Source organism: Tachyglossus aculeatus, chromosome 10 (assembly GCF_015852505.1).
Source record: "Tachyglossus aculeatus isolate mTacAcu1 chromosome 10, mTacAcu1.pri, whole genome shotgun sequence".
In the NCBI taxonomy this organism is placed as follows: Eukaryota; Metazoa; Chordata; class Mammalia; order Monotremata; family Tachyglossidae; genus Tachyglossus; species Tachyglossus aculeatus.
In genome coordinates this window covers 42,149,312-42,158,342 of record NC_052075.1, presented here as the reverse complement: position 1 = coordinate 42,158,342, position 9,031 = coordinate 42,149,312, and the positions used below count along the sequence as shown (strand labels likewise).

The 9,031-nt window shown below is 52.7% G+C and overlaps 1 protein-coding gene across 4 annotated transcripts in view; it reads left to right on the top strand.

Moving 5' to 3' along the window:
• The first annotated feature begins 3,127 nt into the window (after nt 1-3,127).
• Nucleotides 3,128-9,031, top strand: part of ZNF800 (zinc finger protein 800) — a 29,744-nt gene continuing 23,840 nt past the window's right edge. For all 4 annotated transcript variants that reach the window (XM_038752334.1, XM_038752333.1, XM_038752332.1 and 1 more), the window contains exon 1: nt 3,128-3,219. The gene's annotated coding sequence lies outside the window, so the exon portion shown is untranslated. The remainder of the gene's footprint in view (nt 3,220-9,031) is intronic.

Genomic DNA, 9,031 nt, shown 5'->3' with positions numbered 1-9,031 from the left:
ATTCCTGTTCTCCCTCCTACTTAGACTGTAAGCCCCCTGTGGGACCTGATGATCTTGTATCTACCCCAGTGCTCAGGACAGTGCTTGGCATATAGTTAGTGCTTAAGAAATCCTGCAATTATTATTGTTATTATTGCATTGATCTAGGCACCTCTCCCCACTCCTCAGAAACCTCTAATGGCTGCCTACCCGTGCTTGCATTAGACAGAAACTTCTCTCCACCAGATTTAAGGCACTCAGTCAGCTCTCTCCCCTCGATCTGGCCTCACTCCTCTCTCGCTTCACTCCAGTCTGCATACTTCGCTCTTCTAACACCAACCTACTTACTGTGCCGTGCTTTTGTTTCTCTCACCACCAACTACATGCTCACACCCTCCTTCCTGTCTGGAACTTCCTCCCTTTTCACCTTTGGCAGTCCTGCTACTTTCCCCGTCTTCAAAGGCCTGCTAAAATCACATCCCAGGGAGCTATTTCCTAACCTCTCATTTTCCCACCCTATTTCCTTCTGAATTGCTCCCCCTATGCATTTAAGTCCTTATCCCCTAAGCATTTAGGTATTCGATCCATCTCCCACTCCCCTCAACACTTAAGTTCAAGTCTTTATACTTGACTGCTTTTCCTATTGGCAATTTATTTTACATCTGTCTTCTCTGCTAGATTGGTAGCTCTTTGAGAGCAGGGATCATGCCTACGGACTCTATAGCATTCTCCCAAGCGTTTAGTTCAGTGAGCTGTCCAGAGTAAGGACTCTATAAGTACCACTGACTGACTGATTGTTTGTCCCAGAGTCGAATGCAGCCAAGAGGTCAAGGAGCATTAGACTTAAGAGTTGGCAAGGAGGTCACGGGCAGCCTTACAGAGAATGGGGTCAGTGAAGGGGGCAAAACCCCCCCTGTGAGTCAGCCCGTACTGTGGAGAAGCCCCCTCCACTTCATCCCCGCCTGGAGCTGTGTCAGGATTGCACAGGAGCTATAGCTGCACAGCCTGTAACCACCACCCCACGTCTGTACTTTGCATTCCCCTCTGGAGTCAGTGTGTGGCAAGGTGTGAATCAGTGTTTCCATAATGTTCACACCGAATACCAGAATCCCGTTCTGGTGAGTACTAGTTTCCTTTACCACTATCTGTCTCTCCCGTTAGATTGTAAGCTCCTTGAGGGAAGCAGTTGCCATGCTTCTGTTGTGCTCTCCCTCACTCTTAGTATACTGCTTTTCACTCAGTAGGCACTCAGTTAATACTACTGATTGATTCCCCTGTCCTCTTTCCCTTCTTTTGCTTTTCCCTTCCCGTCCTTGTACTTTCCTCCTCCCCATCTCCTCTTCCTCATCCCCTTCCATCCCCTCTTCCTCCTCCCCTTTCATCCCTTCCCATCCCTTTGTCATCCTCCCCTTTCGTCCCTTCCATCCCCTCTTCCTCCTCCCTTCATCCCTTCCCATCCTTTCGTCATCCTCCCTTCATCCCTTCCATCTCCTCTTCCTCCTCCCCTTTCATCCCTTTCCATCCTTTCATCATCCTCCCTTCATCCCTTCCCATCCCCTCTTCCTCCTCCCCTTTCATCCCTTCCCATCCCTCTGTCATCCTCCGCTTTCATCCCTTCCATCCCCTCTTCCCCCTCCCCATTCATCCCTATCCATCCTTTCATCGTCCTCCCCTTTCATTCCTTCCGTCCCCTCTTCCTCCTCCCCTTTCGTCCCTTCCCATCCTTTCATCATCCCCTCTTCCTCCTCCCCTTTCGTCCCTTCCCATCCTTTCATCATCCTCCCCTTTCATCCCTTTGTCATCCTCCCCTTTCATCCCTTCCATCCCCTCTTCCTCCTCCCCTTTCATCCCTTCCCATCCTTTCGTCGTCCTCCCCTTCCATCCCTTCCCATCCTTTCGTCGTCCTCCCCTTCCATCCCTTCCCATCCTTTCGTCATCCTCCCTTCATCCCTTCCATCCCCGCTTCCTCCTCCCCTTTCTTCCCTTCCCATCCCTTTGTCATCCCCCCTTTCATCCCTTCCATCCCCTCTTCCTCCTCCCCTTTCATCCCTTCCCATCCCCTTGTCATCCTCCCCTTTCATCCCTTCCATCCCCTCTTCCTCCTCCCCTTTCGTCCCTTCCCATCCTTTCATCATCCTCCCCTTTCATCCCTTCCATCCCCTCTTCCTCCTCCCCTTTCATCCCTTCCCATCCTTTCGCCATCCTCCCCTCTTCCTCCTCCCCTTCCATCCCTTCCCATCCTTTCGTCGTCCTCCCCTTTCATCCCTTCCATCCCCTCTTCCTCCTCCCCTTTCATCCCTTTGTCATCCTCCCCTTTCATCCCTTCCATCCCCTCTTCCTCCTCCCCTTTCATCCCTTCCCATCCTTTCGCCATCCTCCCCTCTTCCTCCTCCCCTTCCATCCCTTCCCATCCTTTCGTCGTCCTCCCCTTCCATCCCTTCCCATCCTTTCGTCACCCTCCCTTCATCCCTTCCATCCCCGCTTCCTCCTCCCCTTTCTTCCCTTCCCATCCCTTTGTCATCCCCCCTTTCATCCCTTCCATCCCCTCTTCCTCCTCCCCTTTCATCCCTTCCCATCCCCTCTTCCTCCTCCCCTTTCATCCCTTCCATCCCCTCTTCCTCCTCCCCTTTCATCCCTTCCCATCCTTTCGTCATCCTCCCCTTCCATCCCCTCTTCCCCCTCCCCTCTCATCCCTTCCCATCCTTTCGTCATCCTCCCCTTTCATCCCTTCTTCCTCCTCCCCTCGTCACCCTTCCCTTTCATCCCTTCCCATCCTTTCGTCATCCTCCCCTCGCCATCCTCCCCTTTCATCCCCTCCCACCCTTTCGCCATCCTCGCCTTTCATCCCTCCCCTCCCCACCTTCTCTTCACCCTGCCCTTCTCCTCTCCTCCTCCCTCCTCCCCAGCCCGCGCCCCCCAGCGGCGAGGTTGGGCGGCGGGCGGGCGCATGCGCGCTGGGGTTGGCGGGCGGGCGGGCGGTCAGGCGGGCGCTTGTCACTTCCTGCTGTCGTCCCCATCTCCGTCCGGGGTCAGTGGCCGCCCTGCCCGCCCGCGCGCCCTAAGCGCCCGCCCTAACCGCCCCACCCGGCTCGCGAGGACCCCGAGGAGGAGGAGGAGGAGGAGGAAGAGGAGGAGGAGGAGGAGGAGGAGGAGGAGGAGGAAGAGGCCCCCCTCAGCGCCGCCGGAGAGCGGGGGCCCGGCGGCAAAGGAGGACGAGCGGCCGCGGCGCGCGCGCTGCAGGTGGACGAGCGGCGGGCTCAGGGCACCGACCGACGGAGGGAGGGAGGGAGGGAGCAGGGGCACAACCGTCGCTGGGGCCGCCGAGGAGGAGGAGCAGGAGGGCGGTTGGCGCGCGACCCTTCTCCTGTCAGCCCCACCCCGCAATTTAGCCCCCCCCCCTTTCCCCCTTTCCCCCTTTCCCCCTTTCCCCCCTTTATCTCTAGTAATAATAATGATAACCGCAGGATCTGTGAAGTATTTCTACTTGTTCATAATCATAAATGGCCTTCAGTCAGCGCTTACTCTGCGCCAAGCGCCGTTCCAGGCGCCGGGGAGTCGGCAGAGTGAGCGGGTTGCCCCACGTGGGGCCCACGGCCCTGATCCCCATTTTGCAGATGAGGGAACGGAGGCCCAGAGAAGTAATAGTAATAATGCCATTTAGTCAGCGCTTCCTCTGTGCAAAGCACCGTTCTAAGCGCCGGGGAGTTTACAGAGTGATCAGGTTGCCCCACAGTCCTAATCCCCATTTTACGGAGGAGGGAACGGAGGCCCAGAGAAGTAATAGTGATAATGGCATTTAGTCAGCCCTTACTGTGCGCAAAGCACCGTTCCAAGCGCCGGAGTGTTTGCAGAGTGAGCGGGTTGCCCCACGTGGGGCCCACAGTCCTAATCCCCATTTTACAGATGAGGGAACGGAGGCCCAGAGAAGTAATAGTAATAATGGCATTTAGTCAGCGCTTACTGTGCGCAAAGCACCGTTCCAAGCGCCGGGGAGTTTGCAGAGTGATCAGGTTGCCCCACAGTCCTGATCCAAATTTTACAGATGAGGGAACGGAGGCCTAGAGAAGTAACAGTAATAATGGCATTTAGTCAGCGCTTACTATGCGCAAAGCACCGTTCCAAGCGCCGGGGAGTTTACAGAGTGATCAGGTTGCCCCACGTGGGGCCCGCAGTCCTAAGCCCCATTTTACAGATGAGGGAACGGAGGCCCAGAGAAGTAACAGTAATAATGGCATTTAGTCAGCGCTTAGTATGCGCAAAGCACCGTTCCAAGCGCCGGGGAGTTCGCAGAGTGATCAGGTTGCCCCACGTGGGGCCCACAGTCCTCATCCCCATTTTACAGATGAGGGAACGGAGGCCCAGAGAAGTAATAGTAATAATGCCATTAGTCAGCGCTTACTATGCGCAAAGCACCGTTCTAAGCGCAGAGGAGTTTACAAAGTGATCAGGTTGCCCCACAGTCCTAATCCCCATTTTACAGAGGAGGGAACGGAGGCCCAGAGAAGTAACAGTAATAATGGCATTTAGTCAGCGCTTACTATGCGCAAAGCACCGTTCTAAGCGCCGGGGAGTTCGCAGAGTGATCAGGTTGCCCCACGTGGGGCCCACAGTCCTCATCCCCATTTTACAGATGAGGGAACGGAGGCCCAGAGAAGTAATAGTAATAATGCCATTTAGTCAGCGCTTACTATGCGCAAAGCACCGTTCTAAGCGCAGAGGAGTTTACAAAGTGATCAGGTTGCCCCACAGTCCTAATCCCCATTTTACAGAGGAGGGAACGGAGGCCCAGAGAAGTAACAGTAATAATGGCATTTAGTCAGCGCTTACTATGCGCAAAGCACCGTTCTAAGCGCCGGGGAGTTTGCAGAGTGATCAGGTTGCCGTACGTGGGTCCCACAGCCCTCATCCCCATTTTACAGATGAGGGAACGGAGGCCCAGAGAAGTAATAGTAATGATGGCATTTAGTAAAAGCTTACTATGCGCAAAGCACCGTTCTAAGCGCCGGGGAGTTTACAGAGTGATCAGGTTGCCCCACAGTCCTAATCCCCATTTTACAGAGGAGGGAACGGAGGCCCAGAGAAGTAATAGTAGTAATGGCATTTATTAACCGCTTACTACGCGCAAAGTGCCGTTCTAAGCGCCGGGGAGTTTGCAGAGTGATCAGGTTGCCCTACGTGGGTCCCACAGTCCTAATCCAGATTTTACAGATGAGGGAACGGAGGCCCAGAGAAGTAATAGTAATGATGGCATTTAGTAAAAGCTTACTATGCGCAAAGCACCGTTCTAAGCGCCGGGGAGTTTACAGAGTGATCAGGTTGCCCCACAGTCCTAATCCCCATTTTACAGATGGGGGAACGGAGGCCCAGAGAAGTAATAGTAATAGTGGCATTTATTAACCGCTTACTACGCGCAAAGCGCCGTTCTAAGCGCCGGGGAGTTTGCAAAGTGATCAGGTTGCCCCGCAGTTCTAATCCAAATTTTACAGATGAGGGAACGGAGGCCCAGAGAAGTAATAGTAATAATGGCATTTACTCAGCGCCTACTGTGCGCAAAGCACCGTTCCAAGCGCCGGGGAGTTTGCAGAGTGATCAGGTTGCCTCACGTGGGGCCCACAGTCCTAATGCCCATTTTACAGATGAGGGAACGGAGGCCCAGAGAAGTAACAGTAATAATGGCATTTAGTCAGCGCTTACTATGCGCAAAGCACCGTTCTAAGCGCCGGGGAGTTCGTAGAGTGATCAGGTTGCCCCACGTGGGGCCCACGGCCCTAATCCCCATTTTACAGATGAGGGAACGGAGGCCCAGAGAGAAGTAATAGTGATAATGGCATTTAGTCAGCGTTTACTACGCCCAAAGCACCGTTCTAAGCGCCGGGGAGATTGCAGAGTGATCAGGTTGCCCCACAGTCCTGATCCAAATTTTACAGATGAGGGAACGGAGGCCCAGAAAAGTAATAGTAATAATGCCATTTAGTAAGCGCTTACTATGTGAAAAGCACCGTTCCAAGCGCCGGGGAATTTACAGAGTGATCAGGTTGCCCCACGTGGGGCCCACAGTCCTAATCCCCATTTTACAGATGAGGGAACGGAGGCCCAGAGAAGTAACAGTAATAATGGCATTTAGTCAGCGCTTACTATGCGCAAAGCACCGTTCTAAGCGCCGGGGAGATTGCAGAGTGATCAGGTTGCCCCACAGTCCTGATCCAAATTTTACAGATGAGGGAACGGAGGCCCGGGGAAGTAATAGTAATAATGCCATTTATTAACCGCTTACTATGCGCAAAGCATCGTTCTAAGCGCCGGGGTGTTTACAGAGTGATCAGGTTGCCCCACAGTCCTAATCCCCATTTTACAGATGAGGGAACGGAGGCCCAGAGAAGTGATAGTAATAATGGCATTTAGTCAGCGCTTACTATGCGCAAAGCACCGTTCCAAGCGCCGGGGAGTTCGCAGAGTGATCAGGTTGCCCCACGTGGGGCCCACAGTCCTAAGCCCCATTTTACAGATCAGGGAATGGAGGCCCAGAGAAGTAATAGTAATAATGGCATTTAGTAAGCCCTTACTATATGCAAAGCACCGTTCTAAGCGCCGGGGAGTTTACAAAGTGATCAGGTTGCCCCACAGTCCTAATCCCCATTTTACAGAGGAGGGAACGGAGGCCCAGAGAAGTAATAATAATAATGGCATTTATTAACCGCTTACTATGCACAAAGCACCGTTCCAAGCGCCGGGGAGTTTGCAGAGTGATCAGGTTGCCCCACGTGGGGCCCACACTCCTCATCCCCATTTTACAGATGAGGGAATGGAGCCCCAGAGAAGTAATAGTAGTAATGGCATTTATTAACCGCTTACTCTGCACAAAGCACTGTTCTAAGCGCTGGGGAGTTTACAAAGTGATCAGGTTGCCCCACGTGGGGCCCACAGTCCTAAGCCCCATTTTACAGATGAGGGAACCGAGGCCTAGAGAAGTAACAGTAATAATGGCATTTATTAAGCGCTTACTATGTGCAAAGCACTTTTCTAAGCACGGGGGAAGATTACAAGGTGATAAGGTTGTCCCACGGGGGCCTCACAGTCTTCACCCCCATTTTACAGATGAGGTAACAGGCTCAGAGAAGTTAAATGACTTGCCCAAGGTCACATGGCAGACATGTGGCAGAGCTGGGATTCGAACCGATGACTTCCGACTCCAAAGCCCGGGCTCTTTCCACTGACCCACGCTGCTTCCCTATAATGTTTACTGTTCATTGTACTTCTCCAGTGCTCCGCACGCAGTAAGCGCTCAGTAAATACGATCGAATGAATGAACCCAGTCGTATTTATTGAGCGCTTACTGCGTGCGGAGCGCTGGGGAAGTACAAGTCATTCATTCATAATAATGATAGCATTTATTCAGCGCTTACTATGTGCAAAGCACTGTTCTAAGCGCTGGGGAGGTTACAAGGTGATCAGGATGTCCCTCGGGGGGCTCACAGCCTTAATCCCCAATTTTCAGACGAGGTAACTGAGGCACAGAGAAGTTAAGTGACTTGCCCAAAGTCACACAGCTGACAATTGGCAGAGCCGGGGTTTGAACCTATGACCTCTGACTCCAAAGCCCACGTTCTTTCTACTGAGCCACACTGCTATTCATTCAGTCATATTTATTGAGCGCTTACTGTGTGTGGAGCACTGTGCTAAGCGCTTGGGAAGTACAAGTTGGCAACATCTAGAGACGGTCCGTACCCAACAGCGGGCTCACAGTCTAGAAGGGGGAGACAGACAGCGAAACAAAACATGTAGACAGGTGTCCAAATCGTCAGGACAAATAGAATTATAGCTAGATGTACATCATTAACAACATAAATAGAATAGTAAATACGTACAAGTAAAATAAACAGACTAATATATATGTACAAATATATACAAGTGCTGTAGGGAGGGGAAGGAGGTAGGGCGGGGGGGTGGGGAGGAGGAGAGGAAGAAGGGGGCTCATTCATTCATTCAATCACATTTATTGAGCGCTCACTGTGTGCAGAGCACTGCACTAAGCGCTTGGGAAGTACAAGTTGGCAACATATAGAGGCACCGTAATGTGCCAAGCACCGCTGTAAGTGCCGGGGAGGATACAAGGTGATCAGGTTGTGAGCCCGCTGTTGGGTAGGGACCGTCTCTATATGTTGCCAACTTGTACTTCCCAAGCGCTTAGTACAGTGCTCCGCACACAGTAAGCGCTCAATAAATACAACTGAATGAGTGAATGAATCAGGTGGTCCCAGTGGGGCTCACAGTCTTCACCCCCATTTTCCAGAGGAGGGAACTGAGGCCCGGAGAAGTGAGGCGACTCGCCCAAGGTCCCCCGGCTAACAAGCGGTGGAGCAGGATTAGAACCCACGACCTCCGACTACCCAGCCTGCGCTCTTTCCGCTGAGCCACGCCGCTCCTCTCTTTTCAAATCGGGGAGATCCTGAGTGCGCGCAGCGCGGCCCCGATCCTCAGGATCCCCCCTCCACCCCCAGACCACCCCCCCACAACTGCCCCCAAACTTTCCCTCCTTGGGTATTAATAATACTAATTATGTTGGTATTTGTTAAGCGCCTACCATGTGCCAAGCACTGTTCTAAGCACTGGGGAGGTTACAAGGTGATCAAGTTGTCCCACGGGGGGCTTACAGTCTTCATTCCCATTTTACAGATGAGGTAACTGAGGCACAGAGAAGTGAAGAAGTGACTTGTCCAAAGTCACACAGCTGACAAGTGACGGAGCTGGGATTTGAACCCATGACCCCTGGAGAGGGGATGTGTACCAACCCATAATTCTATTTTTTCTGACGGTACTGACACCTGTCTACCTGTTCTGTTTCTCTGTCTCCCTGCATTTCTAGACTGTGAGCCCATTGTTGGGTAACAATAATAATGATGGCGTTTGTTAAGCGCTTACTTTGTGGCAAAGCACTGTTCTAAGTGCTGGGGAAGGTACAAGGTGATCAGGTTGTCCCACGTGGAGCTCACAGTCTTCACCCCCATTTTACAGACGAGGTAACTGAGGCACAGAGAAGCCAAGTGACTTGCCC